This window comes from Miscanthus floridulus, chromosome 7 (assembly GCF_019320115.1).
Source record: "Miscanthus floridulus cultivar M001 chromosome 7, ASM1932011v1, whole genome shotgun sequence".
NCBI lineage: Eukaryota > Viridiplantae > Streptophyta > Magnoliopsida > Poales > Poaceae > Miscanthus > Miscanthus floridulus.
In genome coordinates, this window is record NC_089586.1 from 74,601,664 (window position 1) to 74,627,840 (window position 26,177).

The 26,177-nt window shown below is 43.2% G+C and overlaps 3 long non-coding RNA genes and 2 pseudogenes across 4 annotated transcripts; 2 read left to right on the forward strand and 3 right to left on the reverse strand.

Moving 5' to 3' along the window:
- Positions 1-6,758: 6,758 nt before the first annotated feature.
- LOC136463458 (uncharacterized) lies at positions 6,759-11,309 on the reverse strand. Its single transcript, XR_010761020.1, has 3 exons — positions 10,959-11,309; positions 7,165-7,342; positions 6,759-7,069 (listed from the first exon to the last, which is right to left on the reverse strand). It is a non-coding gene; the product is annotated as an uncharacterized lncRNA (long non-coding RNA).
- Positions 11,310-11,577: 268 nt separating this feature from the next.
- LOC136463459 (uncharacterized) lies at positions 11,578-13,642 on the reverse strand. Its single transcript, XR_010761021.1, has 4 exons — positions 13,350-13,642; positions 12,874-12,978; positions 12,394-12,525; positions 11,578-11,704 (listed from the first exon to the last, which is right to left on the reverse strand). It is a non-coding gene; the product is annotated as an uncharacterized lncRNA (long non-coding RNA).
- A 78-nt stretch (positions 13,643-13,720) lies between these two features.
- Positions 13,721-15,868, reverse strand: LOC136463460 (uncharacterized). Of its 2 annotated transcripts, XR_010761023.1 has the most exons (5): positions 14,537-15,868; positions 14,352-14,404; positions 14,167-14,268; positions 13,994-14,068; positions 13,723-13,842 (listed from the first exon to the last, which is right to left on the reverse strand). It is a non-coding gene; the product is annotated as an uncharacterized lncRNA (long non-coding RNA). The 2 variants fall into 2 exon arrangements; XR_010761022.1 differs by having other exon boundaries at positions 13,721-14,068.
- Positions 15,869-19,146: 3,278 nt separating this feature from the next.
- LOC136467098 (probable magnesium transporter NIPA8) lies at positions 19,147-23,557 on the forward strand (annotated as a pseudogene).
- A 444-nt stretch (positions 23,558-24,001) lies between these two features.
- LOC136467099 (protein SRC2-like) lies at positions 24,002-25,559 on the forward strand (annotated as a pseudogene).
- The last annotated feature ends 618 nt before the right edge of the window (positions 25,560-26,177 follow it).

Sequence of the window (26,177 nt, forward strand, 5' to 3'; positions counted from 1 at the left end):
GATAGCGATGAATCTAGTGATGATGATAAGAAATCCATCAAGAAATCACTAGCAAGCATCGCCATCAACAACAAGCCCTCCATCTTTGACACTCCATCGACATGCCTCATGGAAAATCCCACCAAGGTACAATATAATATGAGTGATGATGAATGTGATAGTGATGATTGTAGGAGTGATGATGATGAGGAGTACACCAAGGAGGAGCTCTTAGACATGTGTGAGCAAGTACACACTTGCTTTGAGATGAAGAGAAAGGAGTGCAAAGAATTGCACAAGCCGATCAAATCTCTTGAGAAATCCTTTGATGAGCTTAATGCTTCTCATGAGAGTCTAAGGAAAGACCATGAGATGCTTGGCAAAGTTCACTCTAAGCTTGAAAAGGCTCACTCCTCTCTCCTCAAGCAAGTCAAGAAGGAGGAAGCCAAGAAGGAGCAAGTGATTGTGTCATATGATATGGGACTAACATGTGATATTCTTAATGAATCATTTTATAAACCCATTGTTGTTGCTCCCACTAATCCTTCTTGTAGCACTTCCACTTCCACTTCATCTTTGAGTGATGGTTTCACTTGTGATGCCTCACTAATGGTAAAAATGAGACCCTCAATAAGAAGGTGAATGAGCTCACTTATGCCTTAGGCAATACCTATAGTGGAGATGCTCGCTTGCTAAAGTGCTTGATAGCCAAAGGTTTTCTCTCAACAAAGAGGGATTAGGCTATACCCTTAAGAAAGGAAAGGCAACCTTTGTCACTCCCAAAGCTAGCTTTATGAAGGGCAATTGTCGGTTTTACAATAGATGTAAGCAAGTTAGATATATAGAGCAATATTGCAAGACTAACAAGAACATACAACCTAATGTATCCTCAATTAGATTTGATTCTTGTTATATGCTTGTTATGGGTGCCAATGGTGTGAAGGATAAGTTCATTGGTACACCAATAATGGGCTCAAAGAAAAAAGTCATTTGGGTATCAAAGACCTTGGTAACTAACCTTCAAGGACCTAGGCAAGTTTGGGTACCTAAAAAGAATTAATGTTATTTTGTAGGTCAATTATAAAGCTAGAGGAAGACATTGGGTACTTGATGGTGGGTGCACACAACATATGATCGGTGATTCAAAAATGTTCAATTTAATCAATGCAAATGAGTAATAGGATTGATAGTATCACATTTGGTGACAATGGAAAAGGCAAGGTCAAAAGTCTTGGTAAGATTACAATATCCAATGACTTGAGCATTTCCAATGTGCTACTAGTAGAGAGCATGAACTTCAACCTATTATCGGTAGCTCAATTGTGTGATCTTGATTTCAAGTGCATATTTGGTGTGGATGATGTAGAAGTCATAAGTGTAGATGGCTCTAACTTGATATTCAAACCATTTAGATATGAGAATCTATACTTAGTTTATTTCAATACTAGAGAAGCTCAATTATCAATATGCTTGCTTTACTAAGTCTAGCATAGGTTGGTTATGGCATAGAAGGCTTGGTCATGTTAGAATGAAACAATTGAACAAGTTGATTAAGTATGATCTAGTTAGAGGCTTAAAAGATGTCACATTTAAGAAGGATAAGCTTTGTAGTGCATGTCAAGCCGGAAAGTAAGTTGGTAACACACATCCTAAGAAGAGCATGATGAGTACATCTAAGGCATTTGAGTTGTTGCACATGTATTTATTTGGACCAACCATATACACTAGCATTGGTGGAAACAAATATGAATTTGTGATTGTGGATGATTTCACTAGATACACATAGGTGTTCTTTCTAGTTGACAAGAGTGATGTGTTTGCAACCTTTAAGACATTCATCAAGAGAATTCACAATGAGTTTGAAACAACCATCAAGAAAGTGAGAAGTGACAATAGAAGTGAATTCAAGAACACAAGAGTTGATGATTTATGTGATGAGTTTGAAATTAGACATCAATTCTCGGCCAAGTACACTCCTCAATTAAATGGCCTAGTTGAGAGAAAGAATAGAACTTTGATTGACATAGGAAGATCAATGTTGAGTGAGTACAATATAAGTCATTCATTTTGAGCTGAAGTAATCAACATGGCTTGCTAGTATAGCAACCGACTTTATTATCACCTATTGAAGGAGAAGACACCATATGAGCTCTTGAATGATAGAAAGCTTAATATTGCATACTTTTAGGTTTTTGGTTGCAAATGTTACATATTAAAGAGAGGCACAAGATTGAGCAAGTTTGAGAAGAAATGTGATGAAGGTTTCTGCTTGGTTACTTAGCAAGGCTTATAGAGTTTGAAATTTGCTAGTGGTACTCTTAAGGAGGTGCATGATGTGGAATTTGATGAAACCAATGGTTTCCAAGAGGAAGATGAGAATCTAGATGATGTGAGAGACACTCATTAGTCAATGCAATGAAGAACATAGATATTGGTGACATAAGGCCTAGAAAGGTGATTAATGTTGAAGATGACAAGAATCAAGTGCTCTCTAACTCAAATGTGCAAGCTAGTGGTTCTCATGATTAAAGTCAAGCTAGTGCAAGTGATGACAAAGTGCAAGATCAACAACAAGTGGCTAGTTCATCAGCTCAACCAAATGAGCAATCAAGTTCAAGTGCTCAAACCAACTAATGTTGTAAGAGATCATCCATTGGATTCTATCATTGGTGATATCTCAAGAGGTGTGCAAACAAGATCAAGATTGGTATTATTTTATGAACACTTCTCATTTATGTCATCCATTGAACCTAAGAAGATAGATGAAGCTTTGAAGGATATTGATTGGGTAAATACTATACATGAAGAGCTAAACAACTTCATAAGAAATCAAGTATGAGAGTTAGTTGAGAGACCTAAGAATCATAATATGATTAGAACAAAGTGGATCTTTCGAAACAAGCAAGATCAAGATGGGATGGTTGTAAGGAACAAAGCAAGATTAGTGGCTCAAGATTACACTCAAGTTGAAGATCTTGACTTTGGAGAAACATATGCCCCAGTTGCAAGATTGGAAACAATTAGGATCTTGTTAGCCTATGCTTGTGCTCATAACATCAAGCTCTATTAAATAGATGTGAAGAGTGCATTTCTCAATGGGTACATCAATAGGCTTGTCTATGTTGAGCAACCTCCTGGTTTTGAATATGAGAAGACGCCCAACCATATCTACAAGTTGAAGAAGGCTTTGTATGGATTGAAACAAGCACCAAGAGTATGGTACGAGAGATTGAGGGATTTTCTACTCTCTAAGGGATTCAAGATGGCAAGGTTGACACCACTCTCTTCACCAAGAAGCTAGGCAATGACTTGTTTGTGTTACAAATCTATATTGATGACATCATATTTGGATCAACCAATTAAGATTTTTATGAGGAGTTTGGAAAGATGATGGCAAGTGAGTTTGAGATGTCCATGATTAGAGAGCTTAGTTACTTCCTTATTCTTCAAATCAAGCAAATGAAGAATGACACATTTGTGAGTCAAGGCAAGTACATCAAAGATATGCTTAAGAAGTTTGGAATGAATGATGCTAAAGCAATTAGTACACTAATGGGAACAAATGGAAACTTGGATAGTGATGCTAGTGGCAACATGGTGGATCAAAAGATGTATTCGTCTATAATGAGAAGCCTACTCTATGTGACCACATCAAGGCTAGATGTGATGTTTAGTGTATGCATGTGTGCTAGATTTTAAGCCTCACCAAGAGAAAGTCATTTGAAAGCAACCAATAGAATATTGAGGTACTTGAAGCATACACAAAATATTGGTTTGTGGTATCCTAAGGGAGCAAGATTTTGGTTGATTGGATATTCAGACTCTGATTATGGGGGATGCAAAGTTGAGAAAAAGAGCACATCGGGCACATGTCAACTATTGGGAAGATCACTTGTGTCTTAGTCATCAAAGAAGCAAAATAGTGTAGCACTTTCAACCACCGAAGCGGAGTACATTTCGGTCGGTAGTTGTTGTGCTCAATTAGTTTGGATGAAGGCTACTTTGAATGATTTTAGAATCAAGTTCAAACAAGTGCCATTGCTATGTGACAATGAAAGTGCCGTGAAGCTCACTAACAACCCAGTTCAACATATAAGAACAAAGCATATAGATATTCGCCATCACTTCATAAGAGATCATCAACAAAAAAGGGACATTTGCATTGAGAGTGTAGGCACCGATGATCAACTTACCGATATCTTCACCAAGCCACTTGATGAGAAGAGGTTTTACAAGCTAAGAAATAAATTGAACATACTTGACTTCTCAAATATGTGTTGATGCACCTCCATTATATGGCATGCTCCTTCGAGCAAAGTAAGGTAAAATTGATTGACATATCATTCATCCATCGCTAAGGACTTGTTTAGTGCATCTAGTCATTCCTATCATGTCTTAAGCTCATTCATGAAAATCAAATGAATTTGATGATTGTATGATACCACTATTGCTTGTACGCTTGAAATGATCTAGTGGTAGCATATGACATGTTTGTGGGCTTGTGAACCTAGTGTTTGATCTAGAAAATGAGCTATAAGTGCTTAACTCAACATGGTTCATGATAACCCTTATTTGGAGGTGTGAAGAAGCTTGCCCTTAGATCAAACCGAGTTAAATATGTTTTGCAAGTGATCTAGATTGAACCAAATAGGAAAAATGATCCTCACTTCATATGGTTTCTCCCCAACCTATCTAAAATTTGAGCTCACCTTTTGTGCTAATTGTTGATAAAGAAGGAGAGAAATTCACAAAGATAGTAAGATAGAGGGAGCAAACAAATGAAATAACATTATAAGGGGGTAAATTAAAATTTGAAGCACCCAAGTAGGGGAGCAAGCTCATAAACTTGTTTGTTGCATTTGTATATGTATTACATATGTTTGCTTGCATGGCACAAGTTCTTAAATTCCCTATTCATGCTTGTGTGGTGTATGCTAGATTATACAAAATGTTTGATGCAATGAAAACTAGCATGCATAAGATAGCTAGATATTCATTGATCTTTTACAAGTGGTATTAGAACCTTGCTTCTAATGTTGATCTCACGAGATATCTAGTTTGTCTTTGCTTTTCAAGTGATATCTAGCAAACCATGGTGCTAAGGATGGTGTTCAAATGACAACTCCAATTGGTATCACGCTTCAAAGGTCCATTCTTTACACCTTAGCATCATTTGGTAGCTATTACTCTCCTAAACTCTGAATCATCCTCACTAGTTCGGTTGCCTGGCTTGGTCTAGTGGTCTGCCTTACCTTTAAAATACTTGCCTTTCTTTCTTAGGGGGTGATTCGCAGGAAGAAATTGACGATGGCCAAGGTACACGAGCTTTTGACGTTTTTTCAAGAATATACCTTTAATATCATCGAAACAGTGTGTGCATGTATTATATCCCTTGTTTGATTGTCCTGAAAGATTACTTAGAGCAGGCCAATCATTGATTGTTACGAACAACAATGCTCGCAGGTCAAAGTGCTCCTGTTTGTGCTCATCCCACACACATATACCTGGTCTATTCCACAAAAGTAGAAGTTCTTCAACTAGTGGCCTTAGGTACACATCGATATCGTTGCTAGGTTGCCTTGGGCCTTGGATGAGCACTGGCATCATAATAAACGCACGCTTCATGCATAACTAGGGAGGAAGGTTGTAGATACATAGAGTAACAGGCCAAGTGCTATGACTACTGCTCTGCTCCCCGAAAGGATTCATACCATCCGTACTTAAAGCAAACCTTAAGTTTCTTGCGTCATTTATAAACTCTGGGAATTCTCTATTGATTGCTCTCCACTGGGACTCATCAGTAGGGTGTCTCAACATATTGTCTACCTTACGGTCTTCTTTATGCCATCGCAACAACTTTGCATGGTCTTTGTTTCTGAACAGACGTTTCAAGCGTGGTATTATAGGAGCATACCGCATAATCTTGGCAGGGATTTTCTTCATTGGACGTTCGCCCTCAACATCACCAGGGTTATCTCACCTGATCTTATACCGCGATGCATGACATATCGAGCATGCCTCTAACTTCTCGTACTCCTCGCCACGGTAGAGGATGCAGTTATTAGGACATGCATGTATCTTCTAGATTTCTAATCCCAAAGGGCAGATTACCTGTTTTGCTTCGTACGTAATGGTGGGCAATTCGTTATCCTTCGGAAGCATCTTCTTTTGGATTTTCAGTAACTCCCCAAATCCCTTGTCAGATACACCATTCTTTGTCTTCCATTGCAGTAATTCTAGTGTGGTACCCAACTTTTTCTGCCCCGCATCACAAGTTGGGTATAGCAATTTCTTGTGATCCTCTAACATGCGCTCAAACTTGATCTTCTCCTTTTCACTTTCGCATTCTTTTTGTGCGTCACGAATGGCCTGACCAAGATCATCAGCGGGCTCATCTTCTGCCCCTATCTCTTCTTCAGCTTCCCCCATTGCAGTATCATTGAAGGCACCATATTCAGCAATAATATCATCATCGTCCCATTGTTCTTCTTCACCTTCTTCCATTACAACCCGAGTTTCTCCGTGCTTCGTTCAACAAATATAGTTTGGCATGAAACCCGACTTCAACAAGTGTGAATGAAGACACCTTGAGCTAGCATATTCCTTCAAATTCTTACATATGGCACATGGGCAGCACATGAAACCATCGCGTTTGTTTGCCTCAGCCACACGTAAGAAAGAATGCACGCCCTCAATGAACTCTTGGGAGCGGCGATCAGCATTGTATATCCAATGTCGACTCATCTGCATTATACGACATACATACCATATTAAAACCTAGAACATAATTAGTTAATTATATGACATGCATGTCACCACACAAGGTATTAATTTATGAAAGTCTCGCAATAATGTAGACAATCCCAACTATCACTAAAAAAACTAAAGCTAAAACACACTTCAGCAGCATAAGAATTTCGCGACCAATCCTAACTAAAACAGACAGATCATGCATTTGTTCAACATCTATGGGCTTCTTCCGCAGGATTACTGCCTCATCAGCCGTCGTAGCCGCCTATGCAAGAGAGTTTTGCATGTGTTCAACATACTCTTCCTCCCAGTACCAGCCTGAACATCCAGTGCCATCCCACTAAAATTAAAACAAAAAATTAGAACTTTAATCATAATCATCATGAAAATAAGTATAAATTAACCATAATCATCAAATACGATAAAATAACTCACATTGCGATCTGGACACTTGTAGAAGATACGGCCCTTGTTGGGACACTCATTCCTCACCCGGTACTCCATCACAATCTTCTCCTCACACTTGCCGCATGCAATGAGAGGAAGGTCCGGCCTCAGTCACTTTGGAACCCGATGAGAGGCCGAGGACCCGAAAGCAGTTGTCATCTACTCTCTATACTCATTTTTAATATAATATAAATTTCTCATTTTATAAACAAATAAAATTAAAAAAAACTATAAAATTCTCTATATCTCTAAACCATGAAGGCATGAAGTGTGCTATGCATGTTAGAAATGAAAGCTGAATACTAGTTTTGAATAACTACTTTAACCTTCCTTCATCCAAATATGCAAACTTTAAAGTGATTTTGAGCTTAAATGGCTTACAAATAAAAAAAATCCACCATAAAAAAACACATATATCTAGTCCACAAAATGAGATATGCTACTGATGAAACATGAGAGTATAAAGTTGGTAACCTTTAGAACCGAAGAATCGATGGAGGAATCGAAGAAATCTTGTGATTATCGATGATGAGGAAGAAAAGAGACCGGCGATGAAGCAAGAACACTGAGCTCGAAATGGCTCGGGCTCGGAGAGGAAGAAGGGGTATATAGGAAGGAATCTTTAGTCCCGGTTGGAGATAGCAACCGGGACTAAATGTCCATTTCTAGTCCTGGACGGAGCCTCCAGCCGGGAGTAGACTTTTACTCCCGGTTGGAGGGACCAACCGGGAGTAAAAGTTAACCTTTAGTCCTGGTTGGTAGCTCGAATCGGGATTAAAGGTCCCCTGCAGCAAAAGCCTGCCGCAATAGCCGTTGGGCAGGGACCTTTAGTCCCGGTTGGAGCTACCAACTGGGACTAAAGGTTTCTCTAGTCCCGGGCGCGAAAAATATCGGGACTAAAGCCAAATTTCGAAGTGGATCAAAAGTCGTTTCTCTACCTATGGACAAAAGCCAGGAAAGATAGGAATATAGAAAGAACAAAAAAAAAGCAGTATCTGAGGTCTGTAAGCATGGTAAACATAGCTGGCCTAATATAAACCTGCTGCATCCATCACTATTGCATAGATCAATGTGAAGTAACCAAAAAAAAAGGCCATGCTGATTAATCTGAACCATGTGTGACTGGACGGTTTATGACCAGTTTATAGGGAAGCAGAGCACGTTTATCTACAAGTAAGTAAATAGTTGGTCAGGTGTAGAAGTGGTGTTTGCTTTATGTGTACTTGTGTAGGCGATGTTTTTTTTTCGTGTCAGACATGTATCTTCAATCGTGTCAAACATATAAATTCTTTGGATATCCGGTACGTGTAATTATCTGTTAGGTAGAGTGGTGTATTGTGCATAAGGGCAGTCTCAATGAAAGAAATCAATAGTTTCTATAACATAGGATACCGCACAAAAAAAAAAGTACTGTTTTTCAACCATGATTTCTATGAGTAATAATTATTTTCTCTTTCTCTCTCTTCCAACTCTATCTTCTTCCTCCAATGAGAGTGCGACACGAGCTCCCTAGAAACTGGTGGTTTCTCTCCAATGGCGATTTCATAGTTTCTTGGTGCATTGGGTCAAGAGTAGACCTGATTTCTTCATGAGGAAACCATTTCTATGATTTTTGCTCTCTTTCTTCATTAATTACGTTGCCATGTCAACGTTTTGCCTACGTGACAAGTCATTTAATGAGGATAGAAACCATCATCAATACACCATTGGGACTGCCCTAAGGCCAGTCTCAATGGGGATTTCATAGAATTTCATGAGCATTAAATATGCTGACATGGCACTGTCTTGATGAAGAGAGAGAAGATAAAAGTTTTATGGGAGTAGAGAGAGTTTCATGGGGATGAAACTCTTCTGCACTGTTTCCAAAATATGGGTGTGTTGGAAACTGGGAGATGAAACCCCCACTGAGACTGGCCTAACTGTATTTCCGTCATTGCTTGTTACACTGATTTTTATGCAAAGGATAAGATGTTTTTTCATTTGTGAAACACTATCTTTTCAATCCGGGACTTCGACCATGAACCTATATAAGCATTCAGTGGATGGTTTATTAATTGCTTAGCTTCGTGAGCAATTTATATGTTCGATAATGCACTACTGGAAGCTCATGGCTGATTGGGTATGGTTCTAAACTAACTGTCTCAACTGGAAGCTTCAATCCTAATAGTAAAAAGATAGGGTGCAGTGTGCTTGAGTTGTCTTCCTTTTCCCATTACAACAAAGATAGTGTGCAGTGTGCTTGATTTGTTATTCACAACAGAGCAATTTCTTTGTTCTATAGATCACAGAAAACATTATTTTAATCTATATGCAGTTAAGGTTTTTTCCTCGCTTCAATTGTTTATGCAAGACTGTCAAGCCCTTGATAATATTCAGTTAATGTATTATTAAATTTTTAATCTATATGCATATCACTCTTCAGAAATACAGGTCTATGTCAAGCTTGTGCAGGTGCGTATTGTTTTTTGCAAGCTATTTTTGTAAGTGCTGGACGAGAGGGTCTACTCTATTAGTTGTTCGTTCATTACTATTCATTGACAGACAGTATATTCCATTGCCCTTGTTCCTCTGAATTTCACAGAAAAATGGAATTCCTGTCTAGTTGTTTGCATCCCAAGGTCTATCATGAAAAATTAGCTGCTATTCATGAATCTATGAAAGAAACATGTGTTCCAGTGCAGCTTGTTCATGATTTTTGGCACATTTTCATACGACTTAGTTTATACCACTGGAGGACCTCCTAATTTCATAGTAGTGCTGCTAATTATTTGTTACCACTGGAACCTCATCAGATTGTTCAGAACTGTACTAACTGAAACCTATGACTTACCGGAATCATACCAATGTGTAATTTTTATAACCACAGTTTATTTCATAGTAGTGCTTATTTTGCATAACTTTTTTTCCCTTCCAATTACTGATTCTAGTGTTATATTTTCTTGACTTCAGTTTGATGTTGTTCAAGATTTGCCACTAGTTTGTGTTAACCAACTCGTCGGAAGTTTCTCACCACCGGCAAACTATAAGCAACGCACTTAGGAACACAGATGAACACAACTGGGTCTTGGTGCTGTCAACTGTCAGCGTTTTTCGGCTTATGGATTGCAATATAAAGGAAAATACAAAGGAGCTATCCTTCTGAATGCGCAGCACCAGCGCCACTACGATCATGCCATCCGAAGACCACGCAAGAGCCGCGCAGGACTCAGACATTGGCTAACTACAACCTTAACTGACGAAACTGAAACAAAGCTAAACTCTGACGAAACTGAAACTGAAATGGAGGACTGACTGACGAAACAGAGTGACGGTGAACAACTGGAGTAGATCAACGCTGGCATGGTATTGTTTAGCACTACTGTTCATTGTTACTGCTAACTTGCTTCGTTTATCTCATTCAAGTAATTTATGTTTGTAATTATGCAGGTGTTAATTCGATTGATTCCACATGGGCACATCAGAAACCCATCTACACACTGGGGGAAAGAAATAGCTACCTAGATTTCACCTAATAAATAAATAAAATAATGAACGGATCATATATCAACTATGTTCGTTCAGATCGAACACAAGTGAAATCACGAAGGAAACGCCAAAAAAAAAGTGCAGCAGCTTCGTTTGATTCCCCTAGCTCCCTCATCACGGATCGATAGATAAACAGCCACGGCCACGGGATGTTTCTACAGCTGAGATGAGAGGAGCACCCCGCTCTCACTATGATTTATGCTATATTAATCGTTGCGGAGAGGTTACAGGAAAACGAATTGAACACACATACGTACCAATCGGTGAATGAAGTCGCGCTCGCGCCTCGATCGACGCAGGAGATATTCTCGATCTGGCAGCGGACGGCAGCCCCCGACGACGAGCAGAGGTGACGGAGGCCTCAGGCACGAATCGAGGAGGCACAGCGGACGGATCGGAACCGGAGGTGGCGAACGAGGTGCACGACACGACGTACCTGGTGCCGGGGACACGGTGCTTCAACGACGTCCTGCCACCATGGGCGGACCCAGGGCCCGGCGACGCTGGGCGCCTGCTCGGGCTCCTTCGTGAGCGGCAATAGAGCAGCACAGACAACACAGGCCAGGCAAGCAAAGAGGAAGGCAACACACGTTAGCAGTAGCAGGCAGTGCGCTGTATCCAAACAGGTCTTGCGTGCGCAAGTGTTGTTCCTATAAAAATAATCCTATCTCATTGTCAGCAATAGGGGCGGACGGTTGGAGCGGTGTATCCTAGACTAGTATGACGTGTAGTAGTATCAGGGAGCGACTCCATATCTTCTTCTTTTTTTCCAGTCCATTAATTAGATTTGCATCCAATCATTATATGACGCCTAGTTTCCTGAAAGCAGAGCAAAATCTGGTAGATAAAGGAAGGCAATTACACCCAGATTTTACAGAAAAATAAAACAATAAAGAGTGAATAAAATTACAACAATCGACAACCAGATCTAATCAAATATGCGATCTCCTCACGTGTAGCAACAATTCCACCATCAGCTTTACATGTGCAGCAGCGAGGAAATCTTGCAAAAAATAAGTAAATACTCATTTGACTAAAAGAGATACAAATGAAACGAAAGATAGAATAATCAACATTAATGAAAAATGCATTGTTATGGTCACGCTGATGTTCAAGTTCACGTGATGAGCTCCATCTAAATTTGATATTTAAAAAACCATACAGTTACAACTTGCAAAAGGTACCATACTGACAAAACTGAGATGTCAATTACTAAAACTATTTACTTATGTACACAAAGAATTAGAGATCAAAAGTACTGAAAAACTAACATGCCGAGATAGCTCCTTCAATTTTTTCTGAACCTAATACTTGTTGTAGCTGCTAATAAAGAAAACCGGCTTGCTGCACTGATAGATTCGCGCGCCCATGCAGGAAAAAATGTGGGTGCGTGCAAGGAACAAGCATTATTTTAAGGAGATTTGGTCGTTACATGTACTTTCACTGATAGACATTTACAATGCAGATAAAGTATACAGACGTAGGCACATGGCAGTGTCACTAACTCATTACTCATTGGTAGTCTTTGGTGCTTTATAGGAGATTTATGCAGTGCAGATGAGATGGCTGGTTGATATCTACATCATGCATATACTCCATAACCTAGGTGTATAATGTAGCGGTGATCTTGGTTCTCCTAAGCTTTATATCCTAACAGGAAGTGATTCTACAAAGGTTAAAAATGAGGTGTACCTAAAGAGTTGGGCTATTTGAGACAAAGCACCTGTTTTTCAACAATTTATATAGAACAGAAAGCTAGAACTGATTTCCTGGTTGCTGCTGTTCTTAGGTGCAAATGCTGACGTTTTTTGGGGTAATAACTACCTGCAAACACAAATAGTAATTAGATGTGTTTTCTGATCTGAAACATATTTCCAATAAAAACGCAAAAGGGATAAGCAGACAAGGAACTTCATTGGCACATATCTAAAATTAATATGGGGACATATCTCCAACTAATATGGCAAAGAGTTGAACATATATATGAGGAACTTTTACAGTAAACATTTCCAATGCAAATGTTCAAGAATCTGAGGACCGAAGGTAAACACTAATCGTGGCACAATAGGAGTTCAGTCAATGGCAGATGGAAATGGACAATCCATAGATGTCAAAACTCAAGAGGAGAGTTTGATTAAGCCAACTTAGATATGCATAAGAAAAAGTATATACCAGAGCTATCACCAAAATTTTGTGCACCATCTCCTAAAGGAAGCACTGGTATCAGACAGTTAGGATGTGACTACGGCAGCCTTTGAGCTCTAGGTGCCTGTAATCCTGGCAATCAAATAATCTTAGTGAGTATCCCACGTGTTGCCACTGGTCGATGCAGGGACAGTATTTAGTGCTGGGCGTTTTTTATAGCTGCATGTAGCATGCATATTTGTTTCTAATATTATGGAAAACATATATTGATGGATATGCAGAATCGAAATCACCTATTTAAAAAAAGCAAACACAGTCACATGAGTTCCAGTAAAAGGTGATAGTTATTGCCACCGAAAATAGGATCAATAAAAACAGCTCCTTGTCCCCATTGTTTGCTCAGTATAAAATATGTGGCAAATGTGTTATATGAATCGAGCAAAAAGACAGTCAGTGTATGTAATTGTGGATGCTATGCAGACTAAAACACATATAAGAATTACCTCATGTGCAGTGGGTTATAAGAAATGGTCTTGCACGCATCTCAGGAAGTCATCTTTGCAATGTAATTGGCGATTTTGTAACTCTAAATTTCTGGTTGCAAACAAGGGCAGAGAAGTATAAATCATTCCATTGGAAGCTGCATCACCTCTGAAATGACGATCCACACAGCTTAGTCAGCAAGTTCAGATATTCCTAAAAACAAATATGTAACCATAGTGTGCTTTTGAGATGAGAAAGTAACTGAAACCATGCTCTGCAATTATGAATGCAGTCTGCAAAGCAACAAAAACTGAATTTGGCATATATCATCTATATATGTAGGAACTGAACTTGCGAGCAAGAAGAACGACAATTTAACTGTGCGAGAGAACAGTTCACGACTTCACGTTATCAAATTCAGTAACACAAGCCTCTATCTTCGAATGCGCGAGAAAGGGCTCCAACCACCTCTTTCTGGTTCTGGTAAAGGCAGAGGTCTATAAGATTCTGGAGCTGTACAACAAAAACTAACAACTGAGTTAAATGAACCATCATTCTCACTAACATGTACTGTATAGCAATGTATAAATGACAACCACACCATTTTGTGAAATCTGTTTTCCCCCCTAGAAAATGGGAAATGTTGAAATGATGTAACAGTTACCTGCCAAGAATAATTAGAGGTTTTTCTCTTTAGACGGAGGTTCACTATGCAATTCTTTTTTCATGCAAGGAGTAACTAGTACAAAGGATGGAAATCTATTATGAACCAATTTAAACATAACCATGTAAGTAGCGGAGAATAAACATTATGGTTGCGAAATTTCTGACACATACCAGAGAAAATTTGCATGTGCTGGCATGGATTCAGAGAGGACTACAGTGCCATTAGTAGCTGATCTTTGGCACGCCACATCTCATACCTTGCTTCATGTACCTCTGTCGGCATGGAATCAAAAACTCAAACAAAAACATCATATGAAAATAGGAAAGGGCGATTGAATAAGAGCAATAAGCCATACAGATTCAGTGCCACTCGTTGCTGTTTCTAGCACCTCACTCAAAAGAGCTATATCTGCCAATATGTATAGAGATAACACATTTGGCGTCAATTTTAGGCACATAACCAAGCAAGGAGCACAGTCTAACGAAATCAGGAAGCAGGATCTGGGGAAGAAGGTACCGAGCGGGAGAGGAGGGTCATCACCGGTAGATGGAGCCGCTGAGCTGAGCCGATGCCGTCTCCGCCGACGATGAAGAGGCAACGCGCTAGGGTTTCCTGTAGCGCAGCAGACGTAGAGCAGAGGGTGAGGCAGCGCGGGGGGCAACCATGTCGACGACCATCGGTGGGGACCGGACGCCCGTCGCCATGGCTGGTGGGGGCCACCGCCGGTGGCCAGGCGCGCACGGCGCTGTGCCGCGGTCAGGGGGCGCCGTCGCGCGCTGCTAGCGCCTCCCGTAGGGAGCCGGTGCTACGGGGCCGTCCGGGACGACGCAAGGCCAGATAAGGAAGAGGAGGGGGCGAGGCGGGAGGAGGAGCGGCCGCAGCCACCGCAGCGGTAGGCCAAGGGCGCTCGCGCCGCCTTGCTCGCGTCGGGTCTCGGGAGGGAGAGGAGAAAACGACGGTAGAAGAAGAAGCCTCTAGAACGACGAGAAGCTGAAGGCGAGTATTTATTTATGTGCCTGGATTCTGAGAGAAGCCGAAGCAGGATGAGGGAAGGTGGAGAAGGTAAAAAGGAGCAGGTGGAAGCTGCTTTCAGTAGAAACTGATTCAGTAAATCATGGCTGTATAACTCGCGATCTGACGGCTGAAAATAATTCGGGCGACGTGGCCGATGTCTCCTTCTTGGAGTCCTTGCGGGCTTGTTTAGGTAAATATCTTCAACAGTTCCAACACTTTTCCTTGTTCCTGTAAAACTGTCATATTAGGAATAGCTATGTTTTTTTTTTGCTACAGCAATTCCTCAATATCTCTCATTTTTTTGGCGACCACTGGTATTTCTCTCGTCTCCCCTCGAAGAAAGAGGAGATACAACTCCCTCAATATCATAGGGACCATCCCACCACCACCTTTCAGCCATATTTTCTCTTATACTCTTGTAGGACCCACCTACCATATGAGTATTGGAGAAGATATATTTGGTATTGCTGCAGCAACTCCTCCAATATTGACAAAAGATAATATTAGGCTAAAGATTATCGGGGAACTACTGGAGACGCTCTAAATGAGATATGTGAACGAGCCTTATGCTTTAGCCACATGATGCATGACCCCGAGGACAAATTCACAAGACCGACTAGTATTTTACAGTTTTGAACAAAAATCTATAACCATTAGCGTATTTTTTGAAGTTCTAGAATATTAATTTTAGAATGTGTCTAGCCAACAATTGGTTATTTTAGCACCTCCCAACAATCAGATTTTTTTCGTACATTTACACTGTCTTATAGCTATATTTACACCACCTTAGTACAATTTTTACAATAATATCTTTAGTGTAATATATTAGATAGAGCGATATAATTTAGGAAAATAACACAAATATATGCCAATTTTTTTAAAAAATATATAAATTATTTCTATAGATTTCAGACATCAGAGCAATATATATCAAATTATTCACAAATGATCAAATTGTCCACAAATTATTCACAAAATTCAGAAAAATACAGATTTCTGCTGGCTGCTTATGCGCAGGCTCAGCCTGGGAGCCGACTGTGCCGCGCTGGCCAATGTCGTCTCCAGTTGATTTGGCGGCGGAGGGAGTAGCGGCAGGTGCCCGCACCGAGGAGGGCTAGCTTAGGGGGCGGCGGCGGACGGCTAGCCCGGCAGGGTTGGAAGGGGGCGGCGGCGGAGGGAGCTAGTGCCGGGGGGTGGTGGTGCCGGAGGGAGCTGGTGCCGGGGCGGTGCGAGGAGGCGGCGGCGGAGGAGCTCGTGCCGACGGAGCCGCGCTGAGGAAACTAGATGGGACGCTAGAAGCAGGGAGCTAGATCGGACGCCACGTACAAGATCGAATGGGTCAATAATCCGGTTGCTAGCTTCCCCTAAAACCACTAAAACATGCTATTGTTAGTTAGCAAATCTGTAATTTTAATGCATGCTTGTTCACATGCGTATTTAACGTTAACTTTATTTCCAAAAGTATCAATGTTATCGACTTTCCTTTGATTAGTAGTTGATGTGTTTGTCTAAGGGCATGTTTGTTGATACATATGACTAGTTAATAGTTGGTTTTTTTTTGAACCAAGCCATTACAATTTTTCAAGTTTGGAGATACGCCATTACAATTCGCTTATTTGGAGAGCTGCCATTATAATTTCATCTATCCCTCGTCCATGCCATTTTTACGCCTCTCGCGTAGACCCACTGTCAGGGACGTATGTGTACAGAAAAGCATATGGACGTTAAGTACCGTGCTCCTCTGTTAGACATGCCCGCGCTTGTCCGTCTCCTCCTGCTAGCGGCGGCGTTGGACTTAGAGGAAGAAGACGGGGTTGCCGGTCTTGAGGAAGATGATACCCGTGGGGAAGAGCACTCGCCCGCAGCGGCAGCTGCCTGCGCACAAGGCGGAGGGGTCGCACTAGCCCATGGCAGCTTCGTCCGCTGCGTCGCGCGCCTCTCGCCGGCCACAGCCAAACCATCCTGGCTCGTCCACGCGTCGTCGGCCGCTTCCTACCTTCCTTGTCAACGCCACCATCCAGAAAGCCGCCATCTAGAACGCCGGCCGTTTCCTGGACAATGCGGCTCGCGCGGAGGCTGCCATGGCGAGCGTTCCTGCACCGCCATCGAGGCTATCGGGGCTTCCTACGCCATGGAGATGCGCCATGAACGCCATGGACCAAGGATTCCTGTGCCACCGTCGGGGCCGCCAGAGCCGCCGCCATGGACCGAGGATTCCTCCGGGGCTGAGCTCGCCCGTGGCGGGACAAAGCTTGCCCGCGCCATGGCCGGAGCCGAGCTCACCCGTCAGCGTCCCCGTCCCCTCGCCCGTGCCATGGCCAAAGCCCACCCTTGCCGTGGGCGTGGCCGCCCTCTTCGGGACCGAGCTCGCCCGACGGCGCCCCCGTCCCCTCGCCGCGCCATGGCCGGAGCCCACCCTTGCTGTGGCCGTGGCCGCCCTCTTCAGGACCGAGCTCGCCCGCGCCATGGCCGGAGCCAAGCTCGCCCACGCCACGGCCGGAGCTGAGCCCGACGCCGCTGCGGAGCCCGAGCCGACGCATCGCCAAGGAGGAAGAGCCCCGTCACTGGCGAGGAGACCCCCCCTCCCGCTGGTCTTATCTTCCCCGAGACCGGTGACCCATCTTCTTCCTCTAGGACCTGGGAGTTCGGTGCCGCCGCTGCAACTGGAGCTGGAATCGACAGAGGAGCACGGGCACCTCTACGAGAAGAGGCTGCGACTTAACGTGTATATGCTTTCATGTACACATGCATACCTGACAATGGGCCCATATGTAGACAGGAGACATAGAAAATGGCACAGATGAGGTATAGAAGAAATTATAACGGCAGTTCTCGAAATAGATGAATTATAATAGCGTATCTCCAAACTTTAAAAATTGTAATGGTCTGGTTAAAAAACCCTTAATAGAGGGCTAAATAATAATCCAAATTAACTATAGTTGGCTAACAACTAGTGTAAGACTTATTAAAAAAATTAGCCTAGCCTATTAGCCTCTTGTTTGGATGCAGTAGAGCTAATTTAGATTAGTTTTTAGCTAGCTAGTAATTAGCTCTTGATCAAACAGACACTAAATTTGGTATTACGGAGTAGTTGTTATGTTCGTCCAGACTCTAGAAAATCTTTGGGTCCGCCACTGCCTGCCACCCCCAGTGACAGCCAAGGCTGCAAATGAGGGCCGGACCATTCGCGGTGAGGTGGGGCGGATGTGAAAGCACGATCGAGGATAGCGATCAGTCTGCTGGTATCTTTGCATGACCGCATGCAAATGAGTCTATCTCGCACACAAAAAAAAAAAAAAAAAAAATGGAAGGCTCTGTCTCCTCAAATCACGGTGTTTGTAGGAAGATAATTTTATATCAGGAATCTTATATTATTTCTAAATTATTCGAACCATTTTTATATATATTCTTTCTCTTTTATACATTTGTAGCAGAAATTCCTTCTTATTTTTTCCTCATCTTTCCACCTGCTGGCGACGACCCAAAAATTGTCGCACTATTCCGTTGTCTTACTTTTATTCTTTTTCGTTGTAGGAGAATTTAGTTCTTACACATGTGTTCGACTTATTAGTTTCCAGGATGGAGATAAGTGACGTTCGAGATCGAAACAGGTTATCTTAACAAATGACAACATTGAGTAATACTAAAAGACAAAGAAAAGCATCTGGAGCCACAATTGAAAAATGCAACGACAAACGTAGAAAGCTGAACCAACCTCCTTTCCTCAAACTTTGGTGGCTTAGCTTAATTGTTCCTCAAAGCTAGGACCAGAAATTTGCAAATGAAGCAAAAGATGCTCCAACGTCGACGGCGAAACGAAAGTCCAACCCCCTAAGAGCCGAGAGGCCTCTGTTTCAACTCGCAGCCAACGGTTACTGCTACTTCATCAAAAGAAGCACACGACACGAGGAAGGAAAAGAAGAGAAAGTTACGATTTTTTTAACTGTCATCGGTATCTGTTACTTAATTAAAAAGTTAGAGTAACACAGTGTAGTCAAAGTGTACTACTCTATTAGAACAAATTGATAATAAATCTTGAGGAGTTGGAGGCCCAAATCATCCGTATCACCACGCGACAAGCTGTTGTTGCAACGTAGTATAGCTGTTTTGAAAAGAAAAAAAAAGGGTGGGACCAGCTGCATGCTGCCCTGGCTGTTCCCTTTCCTGGCCCCAACCTTCCGGGCCGCGAGATCGGGATCCGACGGTGCACACGAATCTTGACGTGCCCACCACCTCCTCTTACCTTTCTTCTGGCTTTCTTTCTCCTCTTACCGGAACCCGACAGACAGCAAGCCTACCTTTTCCATCTCCCGTTCCCCCAGCGTGCGCGCTCCATCTCCCTGCGGCCCTCTCCCTCCCGAGATCTCCTCCCTCCCTCCCTCCCTTCTTCTCTCTCTTGCCGACGATTACGCCAGGTGCCCAGGTCTTCTTCGGGCCGAGGGCGGTCGCTGCCGCCGTACGCCTGGTGCTCAGGTCTTCTCCGGCCCTTCGCCGGCGACGAGCACCACCAGGTACGCCCACCCCTTGGTCTCCCATTCCTGCTTTGCGAAACCGAGCACCCAAACCCTAACTTGCTATTTGTATTCGGATCTGGTCTAATTAGAAGCGTATATGCATGTATTATGCCTACGAGCTTCGATTGTTTTGCAAAAAAAAAATTCTGGGTCCGCCCCTGGGGGTACATCATCTTTGAATGCCTTGTCAAATGGTGCCATCTCTTTGAATGCCTCCTAGAATGACCCTATCTTCAAATAACCAATGGTATTCATCCGGATCGTGTGTGTCTGATTGAAATGGCATTTATTTATGCTTTTCTTGCAGGCTGAGCTCCACAGTGGTTCTTGGAGAGGTTTGTAATAGACTACACCTGTGCAAAGAAGAGAAAAAGGGATCTTGGAGAGATTTGTGACAGACTATTGGGGGTGAATACACCTACGCAAAAGAAGAGAAAAAGGGGAAGGAGAGAAAGATCTCAATGAATTGAAGTCCATATGTCAAAAACAAGAGCAAGGAGCTGTTGTACAAGGGGCTCGTGGAAGGAGCATATCATATATTTGTAGGGGATAACTTTACACTTGACTCATGGGCGACTGGGTTATAGGGGCGTTGATAAACATCGTGGGGAGTGTTGCCATAAACTTTGGTACCAACCTTCTGAAGTTGGGCCATGATCAGGTGGATATTACATGTTTCTTAATTGTGCTCCTTGTTCTTACTTCTAATATACTTCATATATGTGTTCCAGTCAAAAGATCGAGGAGAACATACATGCGGGTGCCCTAGTTTGACCGATTTAGTCAGCTGAGGGTGAAAACACCTTTAGTCTAAATCCATGTCTTTTTACCAAAAAAAAAAAAGCAGAAAAAAATGAACCCCAGTAACACCCTTTTTTTGGTTACCAGATGACCTAGCCATTTCATCTACAGCCTTCATCATGAGAAAATGTTGCATTAACTGATAAGGATCTTGATTGCCTCATTAGCTATTTCTAGTGCACTTGAAGATGTTGTAAGCAATAAATTGTGCATTTGATGTCAAACTGTAGGACAGCACGTCAAATATAGCTTGATTCCCTAGGCCAATATTGGTAACTTTGTAGCTAACCTTTGCTGTGGTACTTGAGCATTGTCTACATTAATGCCTAACATCCTTTGAAATTAATGTGATTGTAGCTATTTTTATGTGTGGATTATGAAAAAAAGGAACAAGCAACTTATGACTATGCTGAAATTAGGCAGTAAATAAGAAGAAACCGGCACCCAATCTCATGTTGAAGAGATCTTGCACTTGCACTATGCTCAATTCCCATGTGTGAAGATGATGTTGTTTTACGTGGGAAGAAGAATAAAAAATATATGTTTGTTTTATTTGGCAGAGAGAAAAGCTTTCCTTAATTAATAACAGCGAGGGAAATGAAAAATTCGTTCCAAAGTCTGTTATGCATTTCCAGACGTGGAGAATAGGTAATCCTACCTGCTAGAATTTATTTACTAATTTTAGAGTCTTTTAATCAAGGCCAACTTTAATGCTACATCTGCATTCAGGTATACTCTTTTTTGCTGCTGGGAACTGCCTCAACTTCATGTCATTTGCTTATGCTGCACAGGTTCTTCTCGTTGTCCTCAAGACGTCAAAAGCAAATTTAGTTTAACATGTAGGATGTAATTTAATATGGGAAACTCATGAATGGTTGTGTAAACATGTAAAGGATAAAGCTCTTGTAGAGACTCTGCATTTGTGCCCTGTTCTATTGGCAATACAGGAATAGCAATTTTCCATTAGTTCTTGTTGTAAAAAGATAAGAGCTTCTCAATCGTACAGTTTCCATCTCTTGCTTCTTACTTAGAGCTAATAATGCCATCCAATCATATTTTCTGGGTACGCCCTTTTTTTATTTCTCTAGTGTTTTGATTTGGAAATTGATTATTTACTTGCTATATTGCAGTCACTACTTGCAGCTCTTGGATCAATCCAGTTTGTGTCCAACATTGCTTTTGCCTACTTTGTGTTGAACAAGACTATCTCAGTGAAGTATGTATGTTTCTCACTTCCCGTTAGCTGGAATGAAAATTACAATCAATACATGGAATCATGTGATTAATGAAGCTTTTGTGCTTCTTTCCAGAGTCATGGTAGCCACAACGTTTATCGTCTTTGGCAACATCTTCTTAGTATCCTTCGGCAACCATCAATCACCTGGTATGGGTTGTTCCATTTGCCATTTCTACTATATGTGGTATCTGCGAAATATTTGCAATGTAGAGATGTGCGATTTTCGGTTGTTTCGTGGTTCCTATTTAGTCGTGCTGATACTAAAATTATCTTGTCAGTTTACACGCCGGAGCAGCTGATCGCAAAATACAGCAATTTGGTGTTTGTTCTTTATTGCATGTCATTGGTCTTTGTTGTTGCATTTAACCATTATCTCTACAGGTGAGGCCTTGCTTGTGTAACCTATTCTCTTCAGAAACAGGCCATGCTCTTCCTTACCAGTTCAAAAACTTTTTTTGCAGGAGTGGAGAAACTATTATTTCAAATAGTTCAAAAGATGTTGGCACATATTGGCAAACAATGTTGCCATTTTCTTATGCTGTTGTATCTGGTGCTATTGGATCTTGCTCAGTCTTGTTTGCAAAGTCATTGTAGGTTATATTTTATTTCATAAAAATCCATGCATCTAGGATGCTGATTCTATCAGATTTATTTGGTGCTGACTACCATGTGTTATCCCCCCTCCTTGTTTCCTGTCCAGGTCTAACATGCTGAGGCTGACTATGAGCAGCAGATACGAGTTCCATAGCTGGTTCACATACTCAATTGTTCTTCTGTTTCTGTGTACTGCTGGATTTTGGGTATGGCAAACCTAATGAGTTGATTTCTGATGCTACTTCGCTGCGGTTGTTTGTCTAATTCAACTTCTGTATGCCCTATGTTACAGATGGCAAGATTGAATGAAGGGCTGTCATTATTTGATGCAATACTGATTGTTCCAATGTTTCAAATTGCTTGGACCTTCTTCTCTATTTGTACAGGATTTGTTTACTTTCAAGAATATCAAGTAGGTTCCTGTTTGCGATAATCAGATAATGAAGTGAATCATGCATTGCTTAATTAGAAACTGAGGATTCTGTTTTCCCGCTGTCAGGTATTTGATACGCTCAGGATAATTATGTTTGTATTGGGCATGACATTTGTCTTCGTTGGGATCTCCTTGCTAGCACCCTGATGACAGTAAAGGTTGGTAGAAGGTTGTTTTTCATGTGCTTTCACACAGAAGATTTTGACTCTTGGTCAATTGTTGGCAGCTGATACGAAAGATGGTTCGAAGCACCGCCGAGGACTCCATAATTGATATGGACAGGTTCTATTCCACGAACCTGTAGAAAGTTTTAAGTTTTGCTCTGTTGCATTTTGTGTTCAGTATTGCATTCAGTGTTTTGATATATAACTTGGACACTGCAGAAATGGAAAGATGCAGATGGAGGAGACAGACACAGATGATAGCAACTCCTTTGTTACTTCTGTAAAAGTAAAAGCAAAACGTGTACTGTTGAAGGCAAAGGTCATTGGCTTTCTTTCTAGATCTGATTGTACCATTGATCTGTCACAAGTCCGCCTTTCTCACTTGATCATATTTGCAGTCTGCATGCTCCATGTCCCTTGGCCTTGGGGAGGACACCATAAGCGCTTCATCGGTGCTTGCCATGCCTATGGTCTCATCAAGAACAACTGGCTTCAGAGGGCATCGGAAATGACCGTTCAAAGTATGTCCCCTTTAAGAACCACAGATTGGAGTAATCTATAGCCGATGGTGGTATATAGATACACAGCAAAGGTCTTTACTTTTGATGTTGCCTAGCGGATGGCAGTAAAGTTTTTTGTTGCTTCCAGAGGCAATTGTTTGTTGTGATCATAGTTAGCTATAACATGAGTGTATAGTTCAACGTTTTTCCCCTTCAAAACACTGTCCATATCCAGCTGCATATACATGTGTAAGTTTTAGAATACAACTCAAATGATTCAATTCGCTTCCTATTTGCTCAACTATTTCAGTGGTTGCGTGTTGTGATCATCTTCTACAGAATTGCAATTTCTTTTGCGGTCGGGCCGCATACTGGGAAGGAACCGGAACCGGGTTAGGTTAGGCTGGTTGTTCCAGCATGTTCATGTGGAAAAGATCGAGTAATGACGAGGCAAGAAGGGCATCTTGTTCTCCCAACTGTGATAATGTAACTGAAGCTAAATCTATGGCCGCTGTTGGTGCAGCGCCAACTGCTTACCGCTTGAACAGCTAGACTCTGTTGAAAGCCAGATCATGCCATTTCCCTGCTCCAACAACTCTGGAACATGAGATACTTACTTGCCCAGCTGGCCAGTTTGCGCTGCAATTCGTGGTCACTGGGTGGGAGACGAACAAATCGAAATTCAACAACCTGGTGCTGTCATCTAAACTCTTTCCCTGTCGCTCACCAGATTTTTCTTCCTGCAGCGTAATGACACACGGACACCGGTGGTCCTGGTTCTTGGAGGGCCGGAACACGTAGCTTTCTGACAGGCGCGAGCCGTGCTGAAGTTGCCGCGCAACCTCCTTGGAGCTGCTTCGTCGTTGGGCCGCTGGCAGCTGATAAGGACGCGTCCCGTTCCGGTCGTCACTCGTTCGTACTCCTCTCGTCTGCCTCAAAGACTTAACTCGCGGTCGTCTCCCGGCACCGCGTCATCGTGCTCTGCTCACCACCTTCTTAACCTCCCAGCTTACTGTTTCGCCTCCTCGTCTCAGCTCATTCTCATCACACATTAGTGAGCCATTCCTAGTCCTAGCTCAGCGCGTCTTCTTCCCGGTTCAGGCTTCGATCGGTTCTTTGTTGATCTCTCGTGCTGCCAGTCAGTCAGCAGGCTGAAATGGAGCGCCCGCGCCGGCGGCCGGAGCCAGCAGGCGATCGACATCAGCTGGGTGTCGTGCCGCGGCGTCAGGTCGTCGCTCCCGTTCCACACGCCGTGCCTCTACGCGTCCGTCTCCGTCACCCCGTCGTCCGCCAAGAACGGGCACGCCAACCGCCGTCCCCACCGCGTGAAGACGCCCACCGACCGTGACGGCGGCGAGAACCCCGAGTGGGACGCGCCCCTGCGGCTCTACCTCCCCGAGCCCGAGGCCTCGCCACCGCCGGCGAAGCTGGAACCTGCAACCGGGCAAGAACAGGAAGGACAGAGGCGACGACGACGTCCTCCTAGTGCGGTTCGAGCTCAAGGCGGAGGTGGCCGTGCTCGGGGACGTGCTCGCCGCGTCCGCCGCGGTGCCGGTCCCCGACCTCTTCGCCGACGGGCGGACGCGCCGCGTGTCCTACCAGCTGGCGGGCCCCGACGGCAGGCAGCCCAATGGCGTCATCTCCTTCTCCTACACCTTCCACCAACGGAACGACGACCACCACCAGAGCGGCGACGCCGAGCTCGTCGTCGCGTCCCCCTACCCCACCCCCGCGGTGTCCAGTCCCGTCGCGCAGCCACCGCCCACGACCGCGGCGCCGCGGCTGTACCCGGTGATAGAGTGGCCGCTGACGGAGGAGATACCAATTTACCATACACCGCTACCAGCTGGGCCTGTGGCGGTCACGCTCGCGAACTCGCGGTACTACCCTCCTCCTCCACTGTCCGCGACTCCAGTGGAGGTAGTGGAGCCGGTTGCGGTATACCCGCCGGCGCCGGAGACGTCGTCCTGCAGCTTGTACCCGTCGGTACTGCCGGACAGTGCGATGTACCCACCGGTAGACCTTGCTCCAGTGAGCTGCCTATCCGCCAGCGTCGCCGACACCATACGGTGTGGAGCGCGGGTATGGTGCAGCGCCAAGATGGGATCATCGGTGTTTGTACGGCTGAAGTCATCGTACGTTCCTTGGCTTTGGTTTTGTGTATGGTAGTTCAATTGATTGACCGTTTCTTCGCGCTAGCCGGCGGCCGCCTCCGCGTTTTAGCGGAGCCAGCGCGCGGCGTGTACCTTGCTGTTCTTGAGCCTTGGAGGTTCCAATCTAGCGCTAGAGGCGTGCTCGTTTTGTAATCTTGCTCCGTTTTCTTGGTATTTTTTTTTCACTTGTTCGGCAGAATACAGGCTTCACCACTCAGTTACATGCACCGATTAGCTCATCCAGAAAATTAACGAATCGGAGGCGATTAGATAGGAAGTACACCTATGGTTCGCCATGTGGGCCTGGACGCTTTTGTGGAGACTACCAGAGAAGAGTAGCAGCAGAGGGTTTACATTCCACCCCCCCAAAAAAAGCAGAGGGTTTACGATACCTGTAAGCAAAAATTTCGGCCCCCTTGCAATAAATACGAAATTTTAGAAATATTGGGTCAATTTTAAATAAGTTAAAAATTGGCATCATTTCACTAGAAAAAACGCTCTAAACCATCGTCCAACACAAATTTATATACAATAATGCTCCAACCTGAGCTTCCGCTCCAAAAAATATCGGATGGACTTTATGCTCATCTCAACCACTTATTCTCTACATTAATTCTTATCCACTCATTTCTAAACTTCCACCGACATCGTCTCCTCCTCTGCCTCTTCTTCAGACTCGCATCCGCCCGCCCCAATCCGTCCAGCAGTGCCCCATTCCCCCACCGCACCCCGTCCCTCGCCAAGCCGTGCGCTTCCCCCCACCGCGCCGCA